Source organism: Pelecanus crispus, chromosome 10 (assembly GCF_030463565.1).
Source record: "Pelecanus crispus isolate bPelCri1 chromosome 10, bPelCri1.pri, whole genome shotgun sequence".
Lineage (NCBI taxonomy): Eukaryota > Metazoa > Chordata > Aves > Pelecaniformes > Pelecanidae > Pelecanus > Pelecanus crispus.
In genome coordinates this window covers 679437-705786 of record NC_134652.1, presented here as the reverse complement: position 1 = coordinate 705786, position 26350 = coordinate 679437, and positions in this window count along the sequence as shown.

The window sequence follows — 26350 nt, the reverse complement described above, 5'->3', positions numbered from 1 at the left end:
GCTCCTGCTCTCAGTGGGTCCTCCTGCCCCACCAGCCCTGCCTTCCCTCCCCCTGCTCTTTTCCCAGCTGTCTGCCTGCCCCTCTCTGCTGCCGCTGGCATCTTCTGCCAGCACAGCCTGCAGCTCCAGCCCCGCGTGCCGAAAGAAAACCTGTGCTGCTGGCTGGTAACCTTAGTTCTCCCCAAATATTGGGCAGGGCTGGATGCTTATGGAAGGGCTGGTTTGTGAACTATAGATCAGTTCATTCCCTTTGGCAGAGCGATGCCTAAAACCCTTAGAAAAGCAAACGTCCCAACATCTTTTTCCTGTCTATTTGTGTTTTTTTTCATTTCTAAATTGCTGGTAACACGTTTCACAGCAGCTGAGGGCAACTAGTCAAACAAAAGAAGGTTCATTGCATCAGAGTATGGTTCCCTGCAGTCTGTTTCTACTGGCCTCCTGCGAGCATGTGATGCTTCCGAAGTCAGAGTGGCAAAATGCTGCTTCTGTTTCCCAGCAGACTAAATTTAGTGATGCCGCGGGCAGCAAACATTCTCCTGCTTAAATAACGAACACTTATTAGCACTGGGCGGAAGGGAAGAGGAGCACTTGGGGAGGGGACGAAGGCAGCGCCAGCGGCACCGTGCTACATGCCACATCCGCAGGAAGCTCTCCCCGACGTGGGAAGGCTCCGCTCAAGGCGTGGAGATGCTCCACCCGCTCAGAGCAAGGGTCAGCAGGGACTCCAGCAGCAATAATCTGTTAATCATTCAGCAGGTTAATAACTGTAATTACCCTTGGCACACTTTGCTGAAGACTGGAGTTAATGAAGCTTCCAGAGAGGGAGAGAGCATAAACTTTTGAACAAACACACACCTGCCCCTGGATGCGATGCGGGGCTCCGTGTAGGAAGGAGAGGGGTCTGGTTCGCCTTCCGCGGGGGTCGGGGGCGGGATGAGCTCACGGCATGCGGGCAGAGAGGTGCTCGAGGGACCGGTGCAGGGAGCGGGTGGTGGCTGGGGGCGCCGGCGCCGGTGCTCGCCCTGCTCACCGCCCCATGGCAAGGGGGAGACCGAGGCACGGGTGAGCTCAGGGCTGGGCTTGGCTTCAGCTCTGCCTGAAGCTATTTCACTCAACACTGTAGGATGGTTACCAACATTTGAAAAATGCTGAGACTGAAAGTGGTGCTTAGAGCTGCATTTACCCAGTCAACGCTTTCTCCGTGCAAAAATTCAGCAACCCTTCTGGAGGCTGCACCTCGTCTGGAGCATCTAGTCTGGGCCTAGAAGTAAAATTGGATTTTACACAAGTGTCTTCATCACCATTAGTTTGTTTGCTCTGATCAATGAAGTAGGAGCAGGAATAAGTCCCTTGGGAGAGCTCCCTTTTCTCTTCTTCAGGTATGAGTCTAGCAGCCACAGGGTAGACCAGGTAATTAAAAACTAGCTTCTCCAGGAGAATGAGTGACTGAAAACCTGCTAATTATGTACCTCCATTGCAGCCTGCCACCCTCCCCCCGAAGCCAAATTATGCTGTGCAGCTCAGGACAACCGCTCTGTGCTGTATGGACCCCTTCCCTGCCCACATACTCACAGCTATGGTTATAATAGGTGTGTCCTGGTTTGGGAGATCCAGAGAAACAAAAATAAACTTCAAAGCGTTTGAGAGCAGGAATGGTGGGATTTAAATCCCTAGCAGTTTCTGCTGCAAGGATACTTGTGGGAAGGAGGCTCGCCTATTGCATGGCTGCGTTTGTCCATGAGTGGCATGGCACGTGATCCCTCCTTTTCTGATCATTGTGCCTTTGATTTTTAAAAGCACATGCGTTATTTTACATCCCTCTGACATGCAGGACTACAGGCCTTTAGTGACATTCCATGTAGTATTTCAAATGAAAACTAGAAGTGCAGCTGCATGCTTATATACAAGGTTTGGAAGTTAGCAAAGAGCTTTTTTAGCTGTGATAACAGGCTTTAGTTTTGACAGACTCATGCAGGCTTCAGGGACGCTCGCTGACCACACCAGCAGCACAAGCGCCGGCACCAGCAGCTCCCGGGCAGTCGGAGAGACCCCCAGGTGCAGCCGGCTGGGGGTCATCGAGTCTCTCGGTGCCCGGCTGGCCAGGCCACAGCGTTGGCAGTGCAAGCCCCCAGCCCTTGCCTTTGCCTGCCCTGCCCTCCTGCAGGCACCCGCTTTCTGCTGCTGATGGTGGCCACTGGCCCACGGGGAGGGTGTGGGGCCACCGCTGCTGGAGGCAGCTGGAGGGAGCGTGCCTGCCGCCCGCGCGGGAGAGCTCCTTGTCTGCCGGGGCTGTGGGTGCTGCCTCGTCCTTCAGAGAGCTGAGTCCTGGGACCAGCTCCTGCCTCCAACCTTCATTCTAGCTGGAGAAGGATTTTTTTTTTTTTCCCCAGATAAAACTCTTGTTTATCATGTGCAAATTAAACTACCATTCCCACCCTCTCCAGTGGTCCCACGACTGCCAGTATTATCTCAAATGTCTTCAAAATGCCTTCTTTGCAAGCTGCTGTTACATTGCCTTGTGCAAGGTCTGGAGCTAATTTTAACAACTCGAACCACAGGAACGACTTGTGTCAGGAACAGTGTGGCCAGCAGGAGCAGGGAGGTGATTGTGCCCCTGTGCTCGGCGCTGGTGAGGCCGCACCTGGAATGCTGTGTCCAGTTTTGGGCCCCTCAGCACAAGAAGGACATTGGGGTGCTGGGGCGTGTCCAGAGAAGGGCAGCGGAGCTGGGGCAGGGTCTGGAGCACAGGGCTGGTGGGGAGCGGCTGAGGGAGCTGGGGGTGTTCAGCCTGGAGAAGAGGAGGCTGAGGGGAGACCTGATCGCTCTGCAGCTCCTGGCAGGAGGGGGCAGGGAGGGGGTGCTGGGCTCTGCTCCCAAGTAGTTAGCGATAGGACGAGAGGAAATGGGCTCAAGCTGCGCCAGGGGAGGTTTAGGTTGGAAATTAGGAAAAATTTCTTCACAGAAAGGGCGGTGAAGCATTGGAACAGGCTGCCCAGAGAGGTGGGGGAGTCCCCATCCCTGGAGGGGTTCAAAAAACGGGCAGAGGTGGCACTTGGGGACATGGTTCAGTCTGGTCTACCCTTGATTGGTTTAGTGTGGGCTTGGCAGTGTAGGTTAATGGTTGGACTGGAGGATCTTAGAGGGCTTTTCCAACCTAAACGATTCTATGATTCTATGACCTCGTGCCCAGAGAGGGTGAGCACATTTGCAAGTTGCAGCATCTGAATCAGGGCAGCTTTTTCTCCCTTAGCTGTGGCAGAACATGACAGGCTCTTCACTCTGACAGCACACCCAAACTCCTGTAAGTGGGATTCCTGTAATACCATTAATGATGCAAAAGATGTGAATGGTCAATAATGTGAGCAGGCTGCATCCTGCTCATCAGGGAACAACTTTCCAGGAAGGTCTAATTGCACAAAGATGTAATTTATTAAAATAACACTGCCAATTAGAGACCAATAAAGCAAGGAAAAATTCAGATGCTGGCTGGCAATGGCACATCTGCTGCCTGCCCACAGGTAAAAACAGCCAACGTGTTACTCAGTGCTTCTGCCACACAAACTGAGCAGCCAGGGGTAAGGAATATGAGCTCCTGGGGAAGGATGCAGGGAGGCTTGTTCCAATGGCTCAGCAGATTTGAAAGAGAAGCAGCAGAAATCAGGGCTTGCTCACCTGCCACTTCGTACACTGCTATTTGTCGATATTTCAGGGAGCTGGAGCGTTTCTGACGATGGAAGACCCCTCCCTGTAAAGCAGTGCAGATCACCTTTCTCCAGTTCATGCTCACTTCTTCAGAATAATCCCTCGTGGTACTTCCTAACAGCCCACAGCGATGTGCTACGGGCGTGGGAGCGGCTACCCGAAGCCAGCATCTGTTCACCAAGTAAACTGCAGAATAATCACTGCTTGTGATTACCCTGACTTCGGCAAGGCTTTTGACACTGTCTCCCATAACACCCTCATAGGTGAGCTAGGCTGGAGGAGTGGCCAGTGAGATGCATTGAGAACTGGCTGAATGGCAGAGCTCGGAGGGTTGTGATCAGCGACGCCGTCTCGTTGGAGGGCTGTAGCTAGCGGTGTTCCCCAGGGGTCAGCACCCGGCCCAGTCTTGTTCAATTGCTCATCAGTGACCTGGAGAACGGGACAGAGTGCACCCTCAGCAAGTCTGCTGATGATACAAAACTGGGAGGAGTGGCTGATACACCACTGTGCTGAACCTCAACTTGCGCTTCCCACTAACCTAGCTCATACTCAGAGAAAATAGCTGCAACTTGACCCTTGAAAGTCTCCCAATTTCTTCTCTCTACCATAGCATTCAACTCTGAGTCAACCGGCTCCCAGCCAGCCGCTGGCTCTTGGCTCCCTCCCGTTCATCAAAATGTGATTTTCTTGTGGCTAGCGTGGCAATTGCTTGCATGTTAGAAAACAATTTTGGGATGGAGCTACGTGCTTTTAAGCCATGTTTTATATTGTCGTTGTTGACTCCCCCCATTTTAGAAAATAATTTATTGTGCTGTTGCGTTGACTTTTCCTTTAATCTCCTTTCACAACCAATCAATTTGGAAACATCTAAGAAAAATCACCTCCAGTCTCCAGTAGATATGTTCTCTTCCATTCGTTATCATGTTATTTGTCACTTATGTGGTTACAAAATGCAGCTGTTTATCAGTAGCACATGGTAAAGAAAATGTGAATCTAAATTTCTCAGATTCTTTCTATGAAATGTGATCCTGTTCAAAATCTGTTTCTGGATGGGATGCAGAATGATGGCAGAAATGCAGATTGCTCACAAAGGTATAGAGCGTGCGTATTTCAGGGCTGCCACACCATGCTGCAAGTTTAATACACCATACACTGAAATAGCTGCAAGTACTGCTGGAAAAAATGGGCTCGCCGGAGCCTGTGAATAGCCTACTGAATCACGAGCAAAGTAGCTACTTCCCTGTGATGTGAGAGAGATAGAGAGAGATATATAGTTTTATATATAGCACTGTAAGAGTCCAGTGTGATTTATTGACATGCACTAATAAAACACGTCTCTTTGGGCACCAGAGCATGCAGGGCGGTTAGGGAAGCTGTAAAAGTAACTCCCATGAAATGAGACCCCATAAAGTGCGTTCTCTGAGCGAGCACGGAGCCATTTCCTGGCGAGGCGTGCGTGACGCTTATGGAGAGCCTGCACGGGGTCAGACAGGCTGCTGGCTGCTGCGGCTGGGGACCGTCCCCATCGCCGGGCTCGGGGGTGAGAGCTCTGCCAGGGCGACAAGGGGTGAAACCAGGCAGGGGCGGGTGGAAAGCAGGACATGGGGAGGGGAGACGCGCGGTGGGAGGGGGCGATGGGAAGAGGGCAGCCCTCTTCTTCAGGGATCAGCCGCCCATTAAAATCCAGGTTTTACCTATTTACAAAAACCGCAGAGCTCGCACAGCAGCCGGGGAAGGGAGCAGCCAAGCGCCGGCTGGGTCAGCGATGGTGCCCTGAGCTTGGGGCTCACAGCGTCGGCGCAGGAACTGAGCTCAGGGTCAGTGCTCCGCTGTGACCGTATTTCATTGACTCACAATGGTGTCATTTTTTTCTTCAGAATTTCCAGTAACATTGCAACACATTCCACAGCATGCTATTTGAGGTCATATCCTCTGCCGTTTTGGTACTAAAACCTCCCGATTGTAATTTTCCACTGCTAAGAGCAAAGCTATTTAGGAAAGGCTTTGATGCAGGCAGGGAAAAGATTAAGAGCATGAAAAAGTTACGTTTCAGTGTAGAAAGTATTGTTTAAAACACAGACAGGTATGATTTCATGATGTGCATGCTAAGCAACATTCATGGGTACGGCCGTATCGGAGCAGGATGTTTTCGGTACATAAATAAAGCTTTGGAAAAGGCCTCAGCCTTGAGATGTAGCTCCAAATGATGAAAATTTACAATTGTTTTCCTTCTTAATAACAGTTTTCTAAAATCTATATGAAAGTGGGACTGGTACTCAGATTTCAGCAGAAGAAAGATCAAATGAATAGGTAGTTACTGTATTCTGCACAAACCAGCCCAGAATAACTCGCAGATTGGTAATAGGACCCTTTTCTACAGACAGCTCGTTTCTGACATTCTTGAGAGTAGGAGTTTGTCCCCAGTTACACACTCTCCTTCTCTTTTCTGGCTGTAATATTTAGTTTTCCCCAAAACTGAAATCCTCGGTGAAAAGCAACATCACGCTTTGCGTTCAGCCTCGCCGCAGACGTGCTGCTGGACACGCTCCTGCCCCGGCGAAGGAGCGGAGCAGCTCCAGCCGCACTCGGCGCGAACTCGGGTGTGAGTGCCTGCTTTCAACCACTGCTGCTGACATCGTCTCAAAACCCCATTTAAACTGCAGCAGGGAGAGATATTTTATTCTTATTAGCAAAGATGTCTTTCGTTTCATTTGCTTTTGGGGATAGAAAGGAGACTGGAATGTACTAAAAGTATTTTAAAAGGCTTTTTAAAAGAGAGTGAGTGACAGAGTGAACCTCTCGGGTAGTTTTGGACTTTAAAGTTGGGAAAAGAAGAGAACTAATGCCATCTGAATGATGTTCACGAACTCACGGCATGAAAAAGGCTCTTTCCACATGTGTGGATGTTAAGGATGTAGCAGCCGTCAGACTGGAAAGCAGTGGTCCAGCTCATCGATCTTCCCTGCAGCCCCAAAGGATCCCCAAAGGCAGCGTTAGAGATGAGTCAAATTCGCTCCGTCGCAGACAGAGGCATCTGACAGGCCTGACATTAAAAAGGGGGAAAAAGTAAAAGAGGAGATTCCTGTCATTTTTTTCTGCCGCTTTATTGCCGCCGTAGGACAGGGCAGGTGGTACCCATCCCCTTGCCCCCGCTCCCCAGGGACGGGTGTCAGCTGCTCCTCGGAAGCCCGCTCACCTCAGTGCGCAAAGTCCCCGCGGGCTCCTTCCCCGCTGCCAGCAGCCACGGTATTGCCGGCAGCGTAAGCTTCCCCTCGCTCAGAAACAAGCCAGAGGGAAACAAGTCCTCGTCGGGGTGCCAGCAGTGCCGGCGGTGCGGGTGGCGGTGCAGCCCGGGGCCGTGCGTGCCGGTGCTCCCGGGAGCCGCGCACGGGGGCTGGTGCTCGGTGGCAGTCCCCATCACGGGGAGCATTGCACCTGCCGCCAAAACCGCCGACGGACGCGCATCGTTATAGAATCATAGAATCATAGAATCATAGAATTGTTTAGGTTGGAAAAGCCCTTTAAGATCACCCAGTCCAACCATTAACCCACACTGCCAAGTCCACACTAAACCAGTCAAGGGCAGACCAGACTGAACCATGTCCCCAAGTGCCACCTCTGCCCGTTTTTTGAACGCTTCCAGGGATGGGGACTCCCCCACCTCTCTGGGCAGCCTGTTCCAATGCTTGACCACCCTTTCTGTAAAGAAATGTTTCCTAATTTCCAACCTAAACCTCCCCTGGCGCAGCTTGAGCCCATTCCCTCTCGTCCTATCGCTAACTACTTGGGTTATGTTTCAGGGTCTCTTGCCACCTCAGGTTTCTTTTTGCTTTTTAACTTTACCTTACGACAAGCCAAAGGAAGTCTTTCAGAAGCTCGATCCAGATCCCAATCCTGCTTTAAACGTAAAATAATCTCACGACGGTTTTCTGGAAAAACGATGGATTTCTAGATAACAGTCACCACACACTTTCAGCTGAACGGCTTAGACTCTCCGTCATTCGGCCAGGAGCCGCAATCCCTGCAGAGCCCTGGCCCTGGCAGCTGGGCGGCTGGCACCCGCGGCGCTCGGTCGCGGGGTGCGGTGTCCCCTCCCGGGACCCCCCGGGACTCGCCTGCTCCAGCGCCTCTCGCTTTGGCATCGCCTCCCGCGAGAGCGCCTGGTCTCCAGGCCGGCGTTTCGCACCAGCCACCGCAAGCTTTAGGGGGGTGGTCCGAGGTGCCGCTGGGACTGAGGACGTCCCTGCGCGTTTGCGGAGCTTGTGACCTTACGGCAGCGACACCGCGCGCCCCCCCGCACGCGGGGTACCTGGGCTGCTGGGAAGGAGGTGACCTGGGGGCTTTGGTCCGGCTCGTTTCCGAGCCCATTGTAAGTCCCATAAACTTTGTCTGCCTTTAACTCTACTGAACATACCACAACTTGTATTTTACATATGATTTCTAATATCATATAAAGCCGATTTTCCGATACTAGGAAAATGAGATATGTGGTATTTCTGACTCCATTTTGCTAAAGCTAAGGCAGTAATAGTATGTGTGACATGGCAAAACATGTTCAATCTAACCTGGGCATTATTAATAGTAAATGCATACCAGGTAGTCTCACGATGACCTTGAAAATGAATAAGAAATCTTGTCTGCCAGGTCACAGTTCCCCAGGCATTTTTGAAAAGGAAATCCTTATTTTTACTAATTTTTTGAAAAACATTTTTCACTATTCTGCACACACAGAATTTTATCCAGTGTCATAAAGAGACTTACGCAAAAAAACCCCACTGATCTCAGTGTTTTATGTGTAAGTACTATATTTACTACGGGCAAATGAAGAAGAAATAAAATTCAACTTCAACCTCATTTCAATTTACAAGTTATGAAAAATGTATCTAGAAGGTAGCTAATAAGTGTGATGGATGTGCCCAGCGGTAATTGATCATTTATTTTAAAAAAATCCTGGCAAACATTTAATTCTACTATTCATTAAAATGTTGCCCTTGTGAGACATAATCCATAAAAATGATCTATCTAATAACTATGATGTCAGTGAACTAAGAGAGAGGGTGAAGGTACACCGGGATTCCTAAGAGGCAAATTACAAATGCTAATTCTCTTGCAGGTTAATGCAAGTGGTCCCTGCGTCCATTCAGCCCCTGTGTAATATATGACGACCAGCCCTTCTCCCCCTTGTTTGGAGTGCATTATTTTTAAATACTTGTGGACAATTTAAGGTTTCCGGTGTTGGGAAGAGCAAAAACAAGTGCTGCACCGAAACTTTGCCACGCAAACCCAACACAACATATATATATTTCCTGCTCGGCTGCTCAGCTCCGTCGCGAGGAGCCGCAGGTCCTGCCGCAGCTCTTGGCTTGGCCCCAAGCCACCACGTTAGCCCTGTGTGACCTGAGCCCCCCAAAATCGCTTGGGTCTCTGTCTCACCATGTCCCCCCTTCCTCCGGGGAAGGTGCGCTTGGTTTCGTGATGGTCCTTCTCAGTGGTGCTGGAGGGACCCTGCCCGAGCTGCAGCTGCGGAGATCCACCACCGAACCGCTCAGTAGGGCTGCAGGGTAGCCGTGGGGTATTGATCCACCAAATCGAGGTGTCCTGCACACAGGGAAGGAGGGGCTGCGTGAGCAGTGTGGGCAGCATGGACAGCATAGGCGATATGGGTGCTATGGGCAGTGTCGGCGGTACGGGCGGTATCGTTACCTGGAAATAAAGCTCCCGAGACCAAAAATGGTTTTGAAAGGAGATATTGCTTTATTCTGTGCAGGGTGCAAGGTGGAAGAATTCCACAAATCAAGCACACCAAGTTGGGATTCCATTCCCTTATTTATACATTGAATATAAAATTTCCTCACCTTTCTAATACATAATCATTAACCTGTCTTCGTGCGCTCATCTTCATGGGTTAACAGTTTACTCGCATAGTCTTTAAAGCCATAGTGTCTTTTTAATTCACTGCGCTTGCGCAGGAGTCGGGGGGGGTACTTGCTTCAGTCCTTAATCGGGTCGGTGGTCGCCATCTCCCCCTGCCCAAATCACCTCTTACCCAGTTTCTCCTATTTTGTGCATGCCTGTTTGTTTTACCGTCCCCTTATCTTTGAAGGTAGGCAACCAGCCGCTTAGCCATCCTCCCTGCCTCCTTACATTTTATCAATGTGGCAAAATATGCATTGCTTCACTGCTGCTCTAGGACTATATTTCATTAGTACGACAAGATCTACTACTTAAAGGCAACAGTAAGGGCGTTGCTCGGGGCACGGCTATGCTCAGTGCACAGCGTTGGGGTTGCACGGGCTGACGCTGGGGCAGAGCTTCTCAGCCTGGGCTGTTCACATCGCCGGCGGGAGGAAACCGGCGTGGGATTTCTTCACCCCATACAAGGGAGAGTGGAGCAGTCAGGAGCAGCTCTGTGTACAGGACATTTGCACAGCGAAGGAGAAGGCCAGGCTGCGCTGGGCCTCTCCGTAAGCGCTGAGCATGCTCCCCGTCACCACCGCCGCTAGCGTTTGAACACTGCGAGTGAAGCACGTTTTTTGTCCTATTTTTTCCTTTGTTTGGATTTGGGGCTGCTGGAAGCATCCGGCAGGTTCAGCGTGCGGTAATGGGAGCCCGAGCACAAGGCAGAGCAGAGCCCAGCTCTGAGCTGCGGCCAGCGGAGATAGTTCAGAGCAGCTGGGCAGAAAGGATTTTTACTCTCTTAGGAAACACGGAGGGATGTTCACTGATTTCTGATTTTGGATGAAGAATGAACACAATCATCAGAACTGCCCTGTCCATGAGTAATCCATTGGTTTTCCCCAATGTGATAAGGCAGTGAAATGTAGACAAACAGCTCAATTACTGAAATTAAAGTGCTGGTAGCGTCAATAGCAAGGCCAGCTGGCGTTTTGGCCTGGAAAGGGTGTGAGGAACAGGGAGGTGATGGCAGCCTGGAGAAGGCAGCTGCTCTCCCGACGCTCGTGCCACCGGCAGCCGGCCGGACACGGTGCTGGGGGCTGGAAACCAAACCAGCCAGGCTGCCTGGGACCACGCACCGCCTTGCCGTATCTGCGGGATGAAGATGACATCACATCAGAGTGCAACTTTTGTGTTTCACCTCATTGTGTGTTTCATCCCGAGTGACCTCTCCTCCGGACCAGCTGCGTCCCTGGCCACCGCTGGAGAGCCAGCCAGGAAAGGGAGATGGCTGCTCCCACCGCCAGCATCCTGGCAGTGGATTTTGTACAGGCTGAGTGGCAGGTCGCGTGTCCCTGACCACGATCACGGGTGAGCACCACGGCTGTCACGCCCAGCGGCGAGGCTGCAGGCAGACAGGGCGGCAGAGCAGGCAGCCCCCTCCTGCCCGTCCTGGCCACCAGCCACCATCGTATTTAAGGCTGCCCCAGCACGACCCGGGTGGAGGCGGAGGGCGAAGCGGTGCAGAGCCGTGCAGCCGTGCAGCCGCGGTGTTGCGGAGCACAGGGCATGCAAGGCCGTGCTGCTGCGGGGCGGCGTGGCCGGGGGCTTCAGCTCTGCCCCCCGCCCTCAGACCCAGGGGAGCCCCAGGTGCGTCAGAAGTGCACGCAGGCAGGCTCCGAACGCCTGCTGCCGGTTACCTAAATCAAAATCCTCAAGCGAGACATTGCCATGTAACCCTAATTAGTTCGAATGGCAGGAAAAAAATAAAACCACTTAAGGACTAATGGAATTGTTGCCCTATTTTAGGAGGTGGTGATCTGTTTTTGAGCAGATAAACAATAAAGAGTTTATCCTTGCTGGGGAACTGCAGTGCATTGGGGAGGGATGTAACATCTGTGACTCGGTATCTCCACAGGAAAAGCAGCAAAATCCTGCATTAAAGTTTGGTTTAGAAAACTGACAGAAACTTAAGCACAGAACTAATGAAGGACTGGCACACCTTTGAGCAGCGTCCGGCTCTTCAGTGCCAGGTCTTGGACATGAAACGCAGCCCCTGCTGTCTGTGCCACCCCCACAGGGCACAGAGACCCCAGCCTGCTCCACCAGCTCCCAGCCCCCCAGCCAGCAGCTGCCCACCCTTAGCCAATAATGACCCCCTCAGCTGGCCAGGAGCCTTAACCCTGTCCCACAGGCACTGCACCCAAGGCTGTAGGGAGGACTCTGCCTCTGGGAGGTGCAAATTCAGGTAGGAGTGCCTTGTCTTTCTCTAGCATGGCTTGTGAAGGAAGCAATGGTGATTAAAGTGCTTGCTTGCACGGTGAGCAGGGTTTAAGTTCATCCTCTGCTGAATGAGAATCAAACTGCTGTATCTCCTGGGCACAGGATGGTCTCCAGACCCACCAGCCCTGCAGCTCCTATTGTGCTTGTCCCTGGGGGGCAATAAATGCTCCAAGTGAAAAGTAAGTGGTTTGGGTAGCTTGGGTGCCTGCAGGCAGTGGTAGCTGCTGGGTGCTTCTTTGCTTTGCTAACAGACCCTGGAAATACAATCCCATTTTAGGCACCTAAGACAGGTCTCTTGTTTCCTCTGCTGCTTGCCAGGTTGCTGCGGCTGGGTCCTCACTGACCCAGCAGGAGCCAAAGTTTGGCGTGTGGCCGTGGGGCTGCCCTGACACCCCATGAGCCTGCTGGGCAGTCAAGCCCTGGGCTGCCTGCACCTGTGCATGGGGCTGCAGATGTAGCGGCAGCTCCTCACACTGCAACGCAAGTGAAGTTTCTCCGTGGGTGGGCAAGCTGTGGGGAAAAAAAAAAAAAAATCTATTTGTTGCTTGTGATCCCCCACGTGTCAGAGGTGCTAGTCTCACCTCTCAGGCTGTGCTCCTCTTCTTTTTGTCTTTTTTTCCTGTGGTGCTTCCGACTCCTCCAAGCCTCAGTGTCCTTGAGGACATCAGTGAGGTGCAGGACATCCAGGGAGAGCGAAAGGCTTAAAAAAAGCAGTCTCATCTGTAGAGGTGGAAATAGAAGATGAGGTAGGGGTATACTGAAAACAAAGTGTAAAAATAGAGAAAACAACCAAAAAACCAGTTGCCTGCGGAGGGGGCAGCTCCCGATGCTCGTGGGTGCGCGGCGTTGGCTGTCCTGTACCTTGGCCGTGGTGCCGGCAGGCAGGAGAGGTGTCTCCATCGGGACCCGCTCCGGCAGGCTCAGCCCGTGTCCCCAGTCCCCAGGGGCGTGTGGGCACCCGGCCAGCCCTGCTCCCCAGCACAGAGCCCAGCAGGTCTCGTGGGACGGGGCTGGCTGCCCCAAGGGCTGCTCAGCCCCACAGCTTCGCCTCCAGCACCGCTGGCGAAAGCCGCTCCGTGCAGGCATGGCACGGGAGCGCTTTGCAGCAGCCGTGGAGCAGCCCGTGCTGCCGGTGCGCCGCGCAGCAGGTGGAGCTGTCGGCGAGACGGAGCCGCACGCTCCTCTGGTCCCACTTATGGACCTTGCATGCCTGGCGGCACCGCTCCGCGGCAGGCGGGTGGGAGAGGCACCGCGGCGCAGGGCACGCGCCTGCCCGGCACAGGGGCACGCTGAAACAACGGAGACGCTCCGTGTACGTGTCTCATCAGGGCAGTGCAAAGATTGAGGATTAAAGCGTTTTTACCAGGACAGAAATGAGACTAAATCCCAAGTGATGATGCTTTGTGTTTTAGTTCCCGTGCGTTTTCCGGGCTCGGTGTGTCAACGCCTGCGAACGCACACGGATGGCTGCAGAGCTCTGTGGGATCTGCGCTGTGTGAACAGGAGCAGAGCCAAGCGCAGCATGCTTTTTTGATAAAAGTACTTGCAAATTACATTGAAAACAAAAGCAGTGTTACTCATAATTGCTATTGGTAATAATCTGATTCCTTTCTTCTCAGAAGAATGAGTCTGGAATAACTTCAAATAATTTAAAAAACTGTATCTGTAGCATCCCGGAGCAGTGTCTGGGGAGGTACTTACCAGAATCCACCAGATATTTCTCTGCAAGTACAAGCACTGTCTTCCCTTGCATGTATTTGCTGGCTGTTCCACTTTGCTCATGGGGAAAATAAGGTGAATTTAGCTGCACCAAACCCCAGAAAGACAACACAGTAATATTATTTCCCCCTGCACAGCACTTTAAGTCACAGAACACAGCTGTCATCGCTGCCCGGGAGCCTGTGGGCAGAACTGAGACCTTGGGGATCCTGCCCTGGTATGTCAAGAACAAGAGTCTCACCCTGCAATAATCAGTTTTGCAAACTTCACAGTTAGCTGTTGCTTTAAACTTCCCCATTTCCAAGCCCTTTTCTCTCACGTACAATCCTGTACGTTTCAAGTAAAAGTTTTACCCGGTGCAAAAATCACCTCCCTCAGCCCCGGTGCTGCTGTAGGGGCTTCGAGGCCTTGTACCCAATATTGGGCGTGCTGGTCACGTTCGGGCAGGGCTTTCACTGCCAGACCGATAAGGCTGTGACTTCTGCTGCCATCTGAAGTGCTGTGGTGTTGACACCTGGTGACTGAGCTAGCTGAAATGGGCCTTGCAGCTGCTGTTTAAACAAAGAAAACAACATTGTGTTCAGTAATGTTACGTAAAGCCAGAGAATGGCGTATGGAATAAATAAAAGTGCAAATGAAGCATGACTAGTCAAGCACTACAAAAAAATGATGTTGAAAGACATCTCCCTGACAGCAGGGAGTCTGTACGACTGCCTGCCTCCCGCTGCGCCTGCCGTGCCCCGCAGCATCTTCCTCCATGCTGGTGGCTCCGGGGTTTCGGCCGTGCCTTTTGCAGATTTCTAAATTCACGTTAACATTTATGAACTCACCGCTTTACGTTCCCAAATTACAGAGCAAATCTGTTTTTCAGCCTGAGCTGGACAGCACTGAATGTGGGCAACATGCAGGTATTGACCGGAGTGGTGGACCCTGCAGCTGCATCAGGGAGGAAGATGCATCTTTTCAATATGAGTTTCTTGGCCTCCTGTTTGTCCTTGTTTCCTGGTTTCTGTTGCTAGTAACCATTTCTTGCAGCATGCCAGTGTCAAATGGTCGGCTTCCCCCATGCTGCATCTTCCCAGGGAAACGTGCCTTGTTGCCAGCTGCAGCGGCCGGGCGCGCGGAAGCGGGGTTTGCACCGCCGGGCTCTGGCACGCTGGCGCTGGCAGGCATTGCGCTCTCTTCCGAAGCTTTAACACTGCAATTCTTATCTGTAAAAAGGAAGGCAGGTCCACGCGCCACAGTGACCTGTGCATGTAGGTGTGTGTCAGCGTGACCCTGGGGTGCTTTTAATTCCTGTTTTAACTGCTGCTTACAAAGGCATTCTTTTGAGAGAGGAGAGGAGCGGGAGCCTGAACGTGGCAGAGAGGGTCGTGATCGCAGCAGGACTTCAGACTGCATAGGAGAGTTAATTAGCTCATACCACCGTGTGGAAATGTCCTCCGGAGTATTGATCTCAATAAGTTTTTGCTCAATTAGTGTCTGTCTCAGGGCAGATGTCATTACCCTTCCACTTCCCGGGGCGCTGGAAACCTGCTTCCCTGACACGGGCTTTGCCACGCCGATCTGTCTCTCGGTGCCCCCCGGGCTGTCCCTGGGGGAGGCGCTGGGGGGTATTTTCCTCATCTGTGCGCATCAGGCTCTTCTGTCCCCGTCTCTCGGGCGCCTCTCGCTTGCCTTGGGCCACCCCCTTCCTCCCACCCTCCTCCTTGCAGGAGAGCGCATTGTCCCCACGAGGCGCCTGGGGTGGCTGGGCTGGCCCTGGGCTGAAGCACGGCCAGCGCTGGGGCCGGTCACCCCAGCACGGCGATCCTCGTGTGGGAGCAGCCATGCTCTCGGGGGTGGCTGAAATGCCTCATCATCCTTTAAGCAGATTTTCCAGTCTCTTTTCTTACCATTGCATACTTACTGCCGTCCTGTCCGAGCCCCCATGGACGGGGCCGGAGGAGCGCTGCTGGTCCCCTGCACCGCTGATGGACACCCCCAAAAGCCACAGCGTCGGTGCTGGATGCAGCACGGCCCCTGCAGCGGGCAGGATTTCTCACCGTGGGACTCTTCCCCGCCTTAAACCAAGGAGGGGAGGTGGGAAGTCAGCGTGGGGAGCATCAGAGATCTGTTATGTGAACACATTTTCACTTTCTGCTTCATCACCGTAAAGCCAGGTGGCTCCCACTGCAGGAGCGCTGCCCAGATGCGAAGCCTTCACATGGTCTGGCTCCGCCAGCAACATGCTTTGACAAGGAGTGACTTATGGGGCTGGGAGAGCTCGCAAGGAGCGGGAAGGCTGCGTAGTGCCCAAGCAGGCTGCTGTCCTGGGGATTAGCGACATATGGTACGTGTAGGAAACACTCTTGGAACGAAAGCACGCAAGCTGGAGTAATGGCGATAAGAGTTGGCAGGACCCAGACAACCCCCAGAGCGCTCTGGGGCCTTCAGGATTCACAGGGAAAAAAAGACATCTGATGCTGCTGGGAGCTCACAGCCTCTGTGTTTTCAGTCACAGAGCTGGCCGGACTGCCAGCTAAAACATTCCCCCACCTCTTGTCCCCGGCTGCTTACCCCTGCCCTTGGCTCCTGACAGCACAACTCTTCTGCCAGTTGCACTTGGGAAGTAACTCAGCCTAAAGAAAAAAAAAAAAAGGCAAGAAATTTGGGTTATTGCTGGGTTTTGTTATTTTTCAGCTAGCGCGGTTCCCCGCTCTTACTCAGTGTGCAGCCAGGGAAGGGGTAGGAGCGGGGGGGGCAGCGGTGACCGCAGGGATGGGGACACCCACCCAAAAGCTGAGGATGCTCCTGGGGGGGTGAGCCGAGACGGGGAGGGTGAGCATCAGGAGGGCAGTGGTGCTCAGCGGCAGGAGGCGGAGGAGAGGAGAAAATTGGTTTTTCTTAATTAAATTCTGTTATTTCAGAGCTGTAAGAAAAATAAACACGAATGCCCTTTTGGAGCCACTGTTTGTATCATCATGCAACTGTATTACAGAGCTCTGTTATGGAGATTTTTATGGTTTTCAGAACAAATCCTTCTATACATAGGGACTTGCATTCCTGAGAAATGTATTTGTTTGAAGTCATAGCATTTTCTGGAAAACCTCAAGTCAATTATGAGGCTGAAGTGAATTATTATTATTTTGAAGTTCTTCGTGGGAACAAGGGGTGTAAAAGACCTTCTCTGGAGAAAGCTTAGTTGCTGGGGCATTTCAGGCTGAGGCTGCAATGGAAGTTGACCTAATTAGACAATTTATAGATATTTGGTTACCTAATTTAAATTGGCTGTGGTGTAGGTGCCAAAAAAAAAAAAAATCCCATTTTACCTCCCCTCTGCCAAGTCTTCTGTTTGCAAATTTATTATGTTTTAAAACAACACTGGAGCAGCATTCCAGGTTTATTTTTCAAGGCTCTTTCATTTTAAAGTCATCGTCACAGTGTGCTGCAAGCGAAGTTGAATTACAGTCTCATAGAGGTATTGTCAGGTAGCAGAGCAGTTCGGAAAATCAACTGCTACAGCTCACCTCTGTTTCGAGCAAAGCACCCTAAGGGACAGCAAGGTCTTCCAGGGGATTGCCTTAACCCGCCCTGCCTGCTTGGTGCCACCGGGGCTGGGGTCTGATGTCCTGGGCTCCGTGAGCCCCCGCGCAGCCCCGCACAGGGTTCGGATGTTGTGTGCTCAGCGTGACCACATCAGAGCGGAGATTGCTCAGAGCAGCTCCTCAGCGAGTGACACAGGCTGCATGTGGCTTTTGCCTGACGTCTGGTAACCTGGTGTCCTGGTTTGGGCTGGGATAGAGTTAATTTTCTTCCCAGTAGCAGGCACAGTGCTGTGGTTTGGATTTAGGAGGAGAATAACGCTGATAACACGCTGATGGTTTAGTTGTTGCTCAGTGCTGCTTATGCCAGGCAAGGACTTTCCAGCTTCCCCTGCTCTGCCAGGGGCACAAGGAGCTGGGAGGGGGCACAGCCAGGAGAGCTGACCCCAACTGCCCCAAGGGCCATTCCATCCCATACGGCGTCATGGGCAGTATAGAAACTGGGGGGGTTGGCCGGGGAGCAGCGATCGCTGCTGGGAACTGGCTGGGCATCGGTCGGCGGGTGGGGAGCAATTGCATTGGGCATCACTTGCCTTGTATATTATGATTATTATTATTTTATTGTTACTATTATCATTACTATTTTACTTCATTTCAATTATTAAACTGTTCTTATCTCAGCCCAGGAGTGTTTCTCACTCTCACTCCTCCGATTCTGCCCCCCATCCCACCAGGGCAGGGGCAGTGAGCGATGGCTGCGTGGTGCTGAGCCGCTGCCTGGGGCTGAACCATGACACCGGCTCTGGTTTGGGGTCCTTTCATTCAGTTCTGCCACATTACCCTTGATTGGCTTAGAGTAGACTTGGTAGCGTAGGTTAATGGTTGGACTGGATGATCTTAAAGGTCTTTTCCAACCTAAACGATTCTATGATTCTATGATTCACAGCAACTTGTTGAAAACATATATTTAATATGTAAACATTTATATGCTCCACAGCCAGACTTGGTGGACTGCATGGCTGTTAGACTTTATTGTGTAGCAACACAACTTCGACTGTTAGATGGCAGTTGTGTAGCGTTCACACCAAAGGCTCTCTACAAATTAACAGTCCTGGTGTTTACAAGACTACAGCCAGTTTGCACCATCTGCGATGAGAACCGCGTTTGCGGGGAGCAGGAAGCCATTCTCCGCTGCCGGCGGCGTGAGCGGTGAATCACGCGCTGCCTCGCTGGCTGGCAGACAGTTGTTCTGGGTGGAGGGCGAAGAGTGTCCTCTCCGCAGGGCTCCAAGAGATCCTGCTGGCTGCAGATCCCTGTGTCCGTGGCCCCAGGCATGGCAACTCCTCTGGAAGCATTCTTAGGGAGGAGAGCACTTGCTCGGGAATTGTGTCCAGCCTTAGTTGGGTGACGACTTGCAGCGGTCACAGCAGCACGCAGCGGCCAGAGCCCTTCCCTCAGGGATAAGCAGTCTGAACGAATGCAAGGTCTGGGAGAGAAGGGCTTTATGAAACCCTCCTGGGTGACCAGGGCTGATGGTCCAGCACCCTAAAGGCTGGCCCTGGTTTTGGCTTCAACCTTTGCTGATTTCAACCTCTGCCCACTTGACAATACTCACAAGCCCAAAGCTCCCCTACCGTCCGACGTACCTTCTGCAAACACTTGCAGGTCATCACGAGCGTTACCATCACAGGTCACCCCCCGGGCTCCTCGTCCAGCTCTGCAGCCAGTCTGCTGTGCTGTTCAATTCCCCTTCACCTCTCGATGCCTCTGTGTTCATTTGGTCTGAGTAAGCTAGTAAGCCCTTGTCGTGCTGACAATGGGCATTAGATATGGAGTAGTTTAATTTGGAAGTCCTGACGGATACACTTGATATTGGGAGCTTAATGTGTTTTTATATTTAGCACCGGTACTGCGACCGTTCTAATCTTCTTAGCGAAATTGTGTACAAAAGGGTACGATCCATGTAATGAGGTGAAACAGGCGGTCTCACTGGGAAAGCAGTCTGGTGCAAATGTAAATTATATGCCTCTCATTAGTCTAGTAAATGACCCTATTTAAAATACAGCCCTTTTCTCCGCAGCGGGAGCTGGTGGGATTGCAGAAACGCCGTTGCCCCAGCTGAGAGGAGTCGCCCACCTGCCCGGCAGTGGCAGGTTCCCTCCTCTGCTTCGGGATCGTGTGGCTCTGGTACCAGCCCTGCACCTAAGGGGAGAGAGGTGCTGGCCGGGGTATCGCAGCCATCCTGTTGCTGGGTCATGTAATCGCTTCCATCATCAATGCTGTGTGAGCGCCATCAACAGCGAGTGCTGGCTGGGATATTTATGATAAGCAGCTATTCTGTAATGTAATCTCTAACATTTAAATGCTGTGAAAGAAGCAGCTGACAGCTTGGATTAATCCAGCATTTGAGGAATGAATAATATTTCCTCTGTGTTGCACCACCGCAGGGAGCCAGGGCCGAGCCCTCCCTGTGGGCGTGAGCATCGGATGTTTGGATCTGCATCCAGTTAGGCTGGCCAGAGATGAAAATAAAAGAAATCTTGGCTGATGTTTTCTTACTGCAGTTCTCACAAAGTGAGGCGGTTGATGGGAATGCAGGGAAAAAACAAAGGGCAGCCTGAGCAAAACGGCATCCGTCTTTAAGTCGGATGGAAAAGCTGCAACCTTAGAGCTGGCAGGAGAACCCCGGCAGAGGGGCCGTTCCTCCACCTCAGGTAAACAAGTACGAGTAGTAGAGACGCTGCAGCCTTTGGCTCATCATTGCTGCTGAACAGCTCTGGGCAGTTCCCAGCAGGTCACTCTCTACTTGGCATCCCGACATCCCGGGAGTTGGTCAGCGGCAGCTTGTGAAATACGTGTTTGATGCTCTGGTTGCACCTTGCTCGCAGCCTTTTGGATGCCCAGGAGCGGATTTGGGAATAGGGTTGTGTAGGCAGGTGGTGCCGAGCAGGATGCCGGCAGCGAGGAGCCGTCTCCCCCATTCCCAATGGATGTCTGCAGGAATGGTTCTGTCACCCCAACGCACCCTCCAGACCTGGGGCCTCGGGGTGCTCCAGGTCAGTCCTGCGCTTGTGCCAGCACAGTCACGGGTTTTTGCAGTTGGACTCGATGATCTTAAAGGTCTTTTCCAACCTAAATGATTCTATGATTCTATGATTTCTGCTTCTCCCTAAATATTTATTTCTGCTGAGAGTGCTTTCCTCTCAACTTCAAACTTCCGATACACTCAATTTTCAGGAGGTGTCTGGATTCAGGGATAGGCTTCCACAGTCCTCAGCCTTTGAGCAGCTGCAGACTTGCTCTGTCTACAGTCTGACCTCCGCCTCATCAGACACGAGTCAGCTCCAGTCTGAAAATCAAACTTGTTTCGCAGCACAGGGCTGGCCCCAGGCGAGGGCTCAGTGCTGCGAGATGTGAATGTGCCCGAGCGCCTCACCTGAGGGAGAAAAAAGGGGGCTGCTGCTTCCAAGCATCTCTGGCACATCGGCACACCTCGCCCCATCGCTGTGTTAATGCACACCCTGCTGCCTGTGCAACCAGTGCTTTTTATTTCTACCTCCCAAGTACAAGACAAGTGGGTGTAAAAAAGAAAAAAAAAGCAGAAGGAAACAACTGAGTGAAGACGGGTGCTGTCTCTCTCCTCAAAAGAGACAGAGACAGAGCAGGTGCTGTGCAAACACCTCTTCGTTCCAAGAGTAAGAGACTGTTTCCCATGTAGGTCACAGCTGGTGGTTTACGGTACAAGCAGTTTATTGCTCTGATGATCGCTCGGCAGTGACGTGACAGACCATACGTAGCACACCCGTTTCAGGAGGACACTGCCCAGTGCTACGCAGCTTGGAGAATCCTAACAGCAGTCGGATGCCTGCTGGGGTGACTCGATTGCAGCCGCTGCCAACGTATTGCCCTTCCCAAACGGAGTGAAGTGCAGCTCGTCCAGTGTCAGTAATCCAGAACTGCTGGCACGGTTTCCTTCTCCCATTGCGCGGTATTGATAGTTGTGCGCTGTAAAAATTACAGGGTCCTGAACGCCAGCGTCTGTCCGGATCCTGACGCTGCCATTGATGCTTAGACTTTGTCTTGCTGCCCTGAGGCCAAGCTGATTTGCCTGGGAAACAGAGTATTAGCCTTCATGTTGCATCTGCTTTTAAATGAAAACAAGCAAGCAGACGATTAATACTGAACCATTATGATATTTTTGAATTACCTTTTGACAACTTTAATATGTACTGGAAATATAAGGCTGCTCTGGCAGTAATGAAAGGCAGCGTGCTATGGCAAATGTGTCTCCAGAATTTGACAGAGAAGATTGTTTCAGGGCTTCCATGTTAAAAATAAAAACAAGACCAAAACCCAAATAAACCCTCCATCTCTTTTTCCTTTCTTCAGACTCCACAATCATTTCATAAATTATAGAAAGGGTGGCATAAAAACGGGTGGCTGCAGTCAGAGAAGAAACCCATAGAAACTGCAGTGGAAGGTGCTTAAATACCTGCCTTCAGTCCGAAGGCTATTTCTGGAAGCCCTGGGTGATCAAAACATTGAGAAGATGTGCCATCTAAATACAATCTGGTTTACAGCTATGAGAACTAAAAAAGAAACGTGCAAAAGCAGTAAGGTACGGATACTTGAACTCAAATACTGCCCATTCTAAAAGGACAAAAAGTGACTCAGGCCATGGAGTTCATCTAATGCTTTAAGATCATTAGAAAATGAATTTATTGTTTCTATTTAGACTTTGTTATGGCTGAACTTGGATGGATTTGGATCACCTTTTCCAGTTTTTCCTCTATGACCTAAGAGCTGTAATCTAACTTTTTAAAAAAGTCACAAGTATTTCCAAGACATTATAATGTGCAGCATCACAAGTTGTGTGATCAGAGCATAAGTGCTGGTGATGTATTTTCTGCTGGGAGCATAAACAGACTTCGTTATTTCTCTCTTCTCAAAATGCTGTGTGTTTGCCTCAGAGGGGCAAATGCGTGCCAAGGCCAGGATCTCTGCCCAGCTCGGCCAGGGTCCTGCCTGCATCCCTGTGCAGAACTTGGAGAGAAAACGCATCTGCTTGCTGGATGTATTTATGCATGGCAAGTTGCACAAAGGCACCTGGGCAGGTATTATTGCATGAAAAATGGAGTGGTGTCAGTGCCGTGTGATAATGCAGAGCTAAAATGGAGCCATCATAGTACACCTGATGTTGCGTCTGCTGGGCTGCTGATGGAAGGTTATAGACTTTAACAGGGTTTTTCCATCGACCACAGTATGGAAGGTTGTTTGTGTATCTTATTACTTCCAAACTTATTCTCTTAAGAAAGTAAACAAGGTTTTAAAGGAAACGAGAATGGTACAATTGCATGATAACCCTTGTAAAAATGGCCAGGCCATCATGTGAATATCAAAAATACTATGGATACCCTCAAGAGAGTGCTGTCTTCATAGCTGAACTCCTCTTCTGAAAAATATTATCATCTGGTTGTCTTTCACCCTAAATTACACAGGAAGAATGTGCTTCTGCCATGATCGTTTCACTCCAGGATTCTTTTCTCATAATAACTAAGGCTGGAAGTGGCTTGGGTAGCATGATGTTTGATCCAAGCTTTTGCACAAGATAAAAATGAAGCTCCTTTGGAAATTTAGAAGAGTTTCTATGCCTTCTTCAGTGCCAGCTTTTCGCTGCCCTGCAGCTCTGCCTCCCAGGTTTCTGCCAGAATGGGAAGCACTAAAGTGTCTTAAAAGCTGTTCCGTTGCGGTACTTGTTTGAGGAAGCTTGGCAACACGTGGGGGCCAAGCGGGAGCCTACTTGTTTAAAAGGCGGGGCAGGGGTAATCCTGTTGCCATTTGCCCAGGCAGCTCCTCCCCATCAGCATCCCTAGGAGAAATAATTCACGTCGGTCAGGACCCCGCCAAGCTCAGGCCAAAGCATCAGTTCCAGCGCGGTGCCAAGCCCCGCGGTCTCTCTGGGAAGACCCCCGTGAGTCCAGCACTGCGCTGTACCCAGGGAGCTCTTCCCCCGGGACCCCCGTCCAGCCTGGGAGAGAGGAGGTGTTGCAGGCGCCTGCGTGCGACTGTCCCTGCCCACGGCATCAGGGGAACCAGCCCGAGTGGGGCTAGCAAACAGGTCTCGGTGGATTAATAAATGTAATGAGCTCTTGCGCCAGTTCCTGCTGTGCTAATATATTTACTCAGGTAAGGTGAAGGCAGTTCAATCGTTAAAACTAACTTTGCCTCAGATGTAAACAAACGACCTCATTACACTCGATTTTATTTAACAGCATTACATTTGGGCAACCAGCAAATATCGGTACCTGAGGGCAGCGTGCGTCGCTCTGGGAGGCGCAGGGCGTCTGCGCCGTCGCGCTGATGGCCGGGCTGGGATCCGGCACGCAGCCGGGCTGGGAATGGCGCTCCTGATTGTCTAGAGGACGGATACAGCTGAGAAAGTGGGACGATAAATTGCTCACCATCACTTTGATGATTTCTAAACACAGTTCTGCCCTGACAGCTCCCCTGTCCCATCTATTTGTTTTTCATGAACATTCATCTGTGTGAGATGAGGTTAACTGGGACCTGTTCAGTCGCAGAGCAGCCTTGTTTCTCCTGCTGGAAAGCAAAGCTAGTTGCCTGCTCAGGGCACGGAAACCAGACCAGAAATGTAGGTGAACCTGCAACCCAGGGGTACAAAATCCTGAGTCTCGGGTCCAGGAGCATTATCCCGAGCAAATAGCTCACAAGCGAGCCAGTATTATTTATTTGCTGCGGATGCCCAGCACACTGTCAGATTGCATGGAATCTCCATTCTTTGGGGGCATTCTGTAATAATCAGTTATAATTTGTCCAATTTCAGTAAGACACTTTAAAATTAGATTTTGTATTTGAAAGCTGTAATGGTTGTGCAGTTTACAACGGAAATATTCCTTTTATTCTGAAAAGTGCCTTACTACCTTTGATTTGAGAGCTTAGTACGTGGCAGGCCCCTGTGGAAGACCTAGATTTGGAAAAGACCTGGAAATTTTTTCTCTGTTTTCAGCCCAAGAAGGAGGTGCCTGTTTGAAGGGGACAAGGCCAGCGGGGTTCGTACCCGCTCTGCCAGCATAATAGGGACACAGCAAGAAAGAAATAAAAGCAGGCTTAGCGCTGAAATATCCAACTGCTATTTCTAATTTGCAGTGTATTTATATTGATCCCCTACAATAGTGCATATGGGGTTATAGAGCACTTTATGCAACTCTCAGGGAGGAAGCCGTTCCCCCCTGAGCAGGGCTCTGTTCCCCGGACCAGCAGAGAGGGGCATTAGCAGAGACGTGGGTCGGTGATGTGATGGGAGCGAGGTGGCGCGGGTTTGTAGAGGGAAATTATTCCTCCTGAGCCTACTAAGGGTCTCTGAAAGAGTCAGCGAGAGAGATGGGGTGGTCTGTTCGATAGCGTGCACTTAGATTTTCAAACAGCTTCTTTACAGTCCTCTGGCCAACGCTTGTAGCTGACTTCAGCTGCCAGTTCCACAGTGGGAAAAGAGAGGTAGTGTTTAAAAAAAAAAGACAAAACAAAAAAAATCTGTAAAAGAGTGAAGACTGAGGTGACACTAGCTGCTGACCATAGCATGGTAATATAGGTAACCAAAACAAAAAAATTACTGAGAAACTGCTAAAAGTGGGCAAAAAGGCATGCAGGTTAAGTGAGGACTAATGCGTGATGGGAATTAAGAGACAGTGTACACAGGCGGTGGCGGGTTGTGAGTTGGCTGTGGCCGCTTGTGGAAGAGGTCTTGGTGCTGCTGCGGATGCTCCGTCAAACACCAGCTTGCTCCTGACCTGTCATTGCAACAGCAGGCAGAATGCTGGGGAGACGCCGACTGCAAGGGAGCTGGGTGCTGCGGCGGGAGCCCCATCGCTGCCTGCTCCAGCACAGCGTGCACGGCGCTGCCTGCTCGCCGCAGGGCTTCAGCACCTGACCAAAGGGGAAGGGGTGCCATCGGGGTGCGAACAGCTTCTCTCCAAGGAGAACTTAAATAGATGGGACCTCTTCAGCTTGGAAGAGACACCAGGAAGGGTAAGGATGGCAGAGTTGTCGCTGTGACCAGGGAATCAAAGATGAGTAAGGAATGACCACTTTTTTTCCAAAGCGCAGGAACTGAGGAGTGCAGACGAAGGGATGCAATGCTACAGGCTGGGGGAAGAGTGGCTGGAAAGCTGCGTGGCCGAAAAGGACCTGGGGGTGTTGGTCGACAGCGGCTGAACATGAGCCAGCAGTGTGCCCAGGTGGCCAAGGAGGCCAACAGCATCCTGGCTTGTGTCAGGAACAGTGTGGCCAGCAGGAGCAGGGAGGTGATTGTGCCCCTGTGCTCGGCGCTGGTGAGGCCGCACCTGGAATGCTGTGTCCAGTTTTGGGCCCCTCAGCACAAGAAGGACATTGGGGTGCTGGAGCGTGTCCAGAGAAGGGCAGCGGAGCTGGGGCAGGGTCTGGAGCACAGGGCTGGTGGGGAGCGGCTGAGGGAGCTGGGGGTGTTCAGCCTGGAGAAGAGGAGGCTGAGGGGAGACCTGATCGCTCTGCAGCTCCTGGCAGGAGGGGGCAGGGAGGGGGTGCTGGGCTCTGCTCCCAAGGAACAGCGATAGGACGAGAGGAAATGGGCTCAAGCTGCACCAGGGGAGGTTTAGGCTGGATATTGGGAGAAATATCTTTACGGAAAGAGTGGCCAAGCACTGGAACAGGCTGCCCAGAGAGGTGGGGGAGTCCCCATCCCTGGAGGTGTTCAAAAAACGGGCAGAGGTGGCACTTGGGGACATGGTTCAGTCTGGTCTACCCTTGACTGGTTTGGTGTGGGCTTGGTAGTGTAGGTTAATGGTTGGACTGGGTGATCTTAAAGGTCTTTTCCAACCTGAACGATTCCATGATTCTGTGATTGCGCATCAGGGCTGGAGCCTGAACGCAGCGGGGTTGTTTCCCGCAGCACACAAGCTGCTGGTGCTGCTCGCTGCCAGAAGGTGTACTGCTCTCCAGTGCTGAGCGCAGTTCCCAGCGCCACTGGACGGGCTCCTGGCAGAAGGACCGACCCCTGGAGAGCCGAGGGGCACAGCCCAGCCTGGGCAGCTCCTGCTCCACGGCTGCTACCACCTCGGGTGCCGCGGGGCATCGGTCGGGCGGCGATTGCTGCCCCCCAGCATCTGCCACTGGCCACTGTCCTGGACAAGAAGTGGCTAAAGAAATGTTTGCTGTGTCCCTGCACACTCATC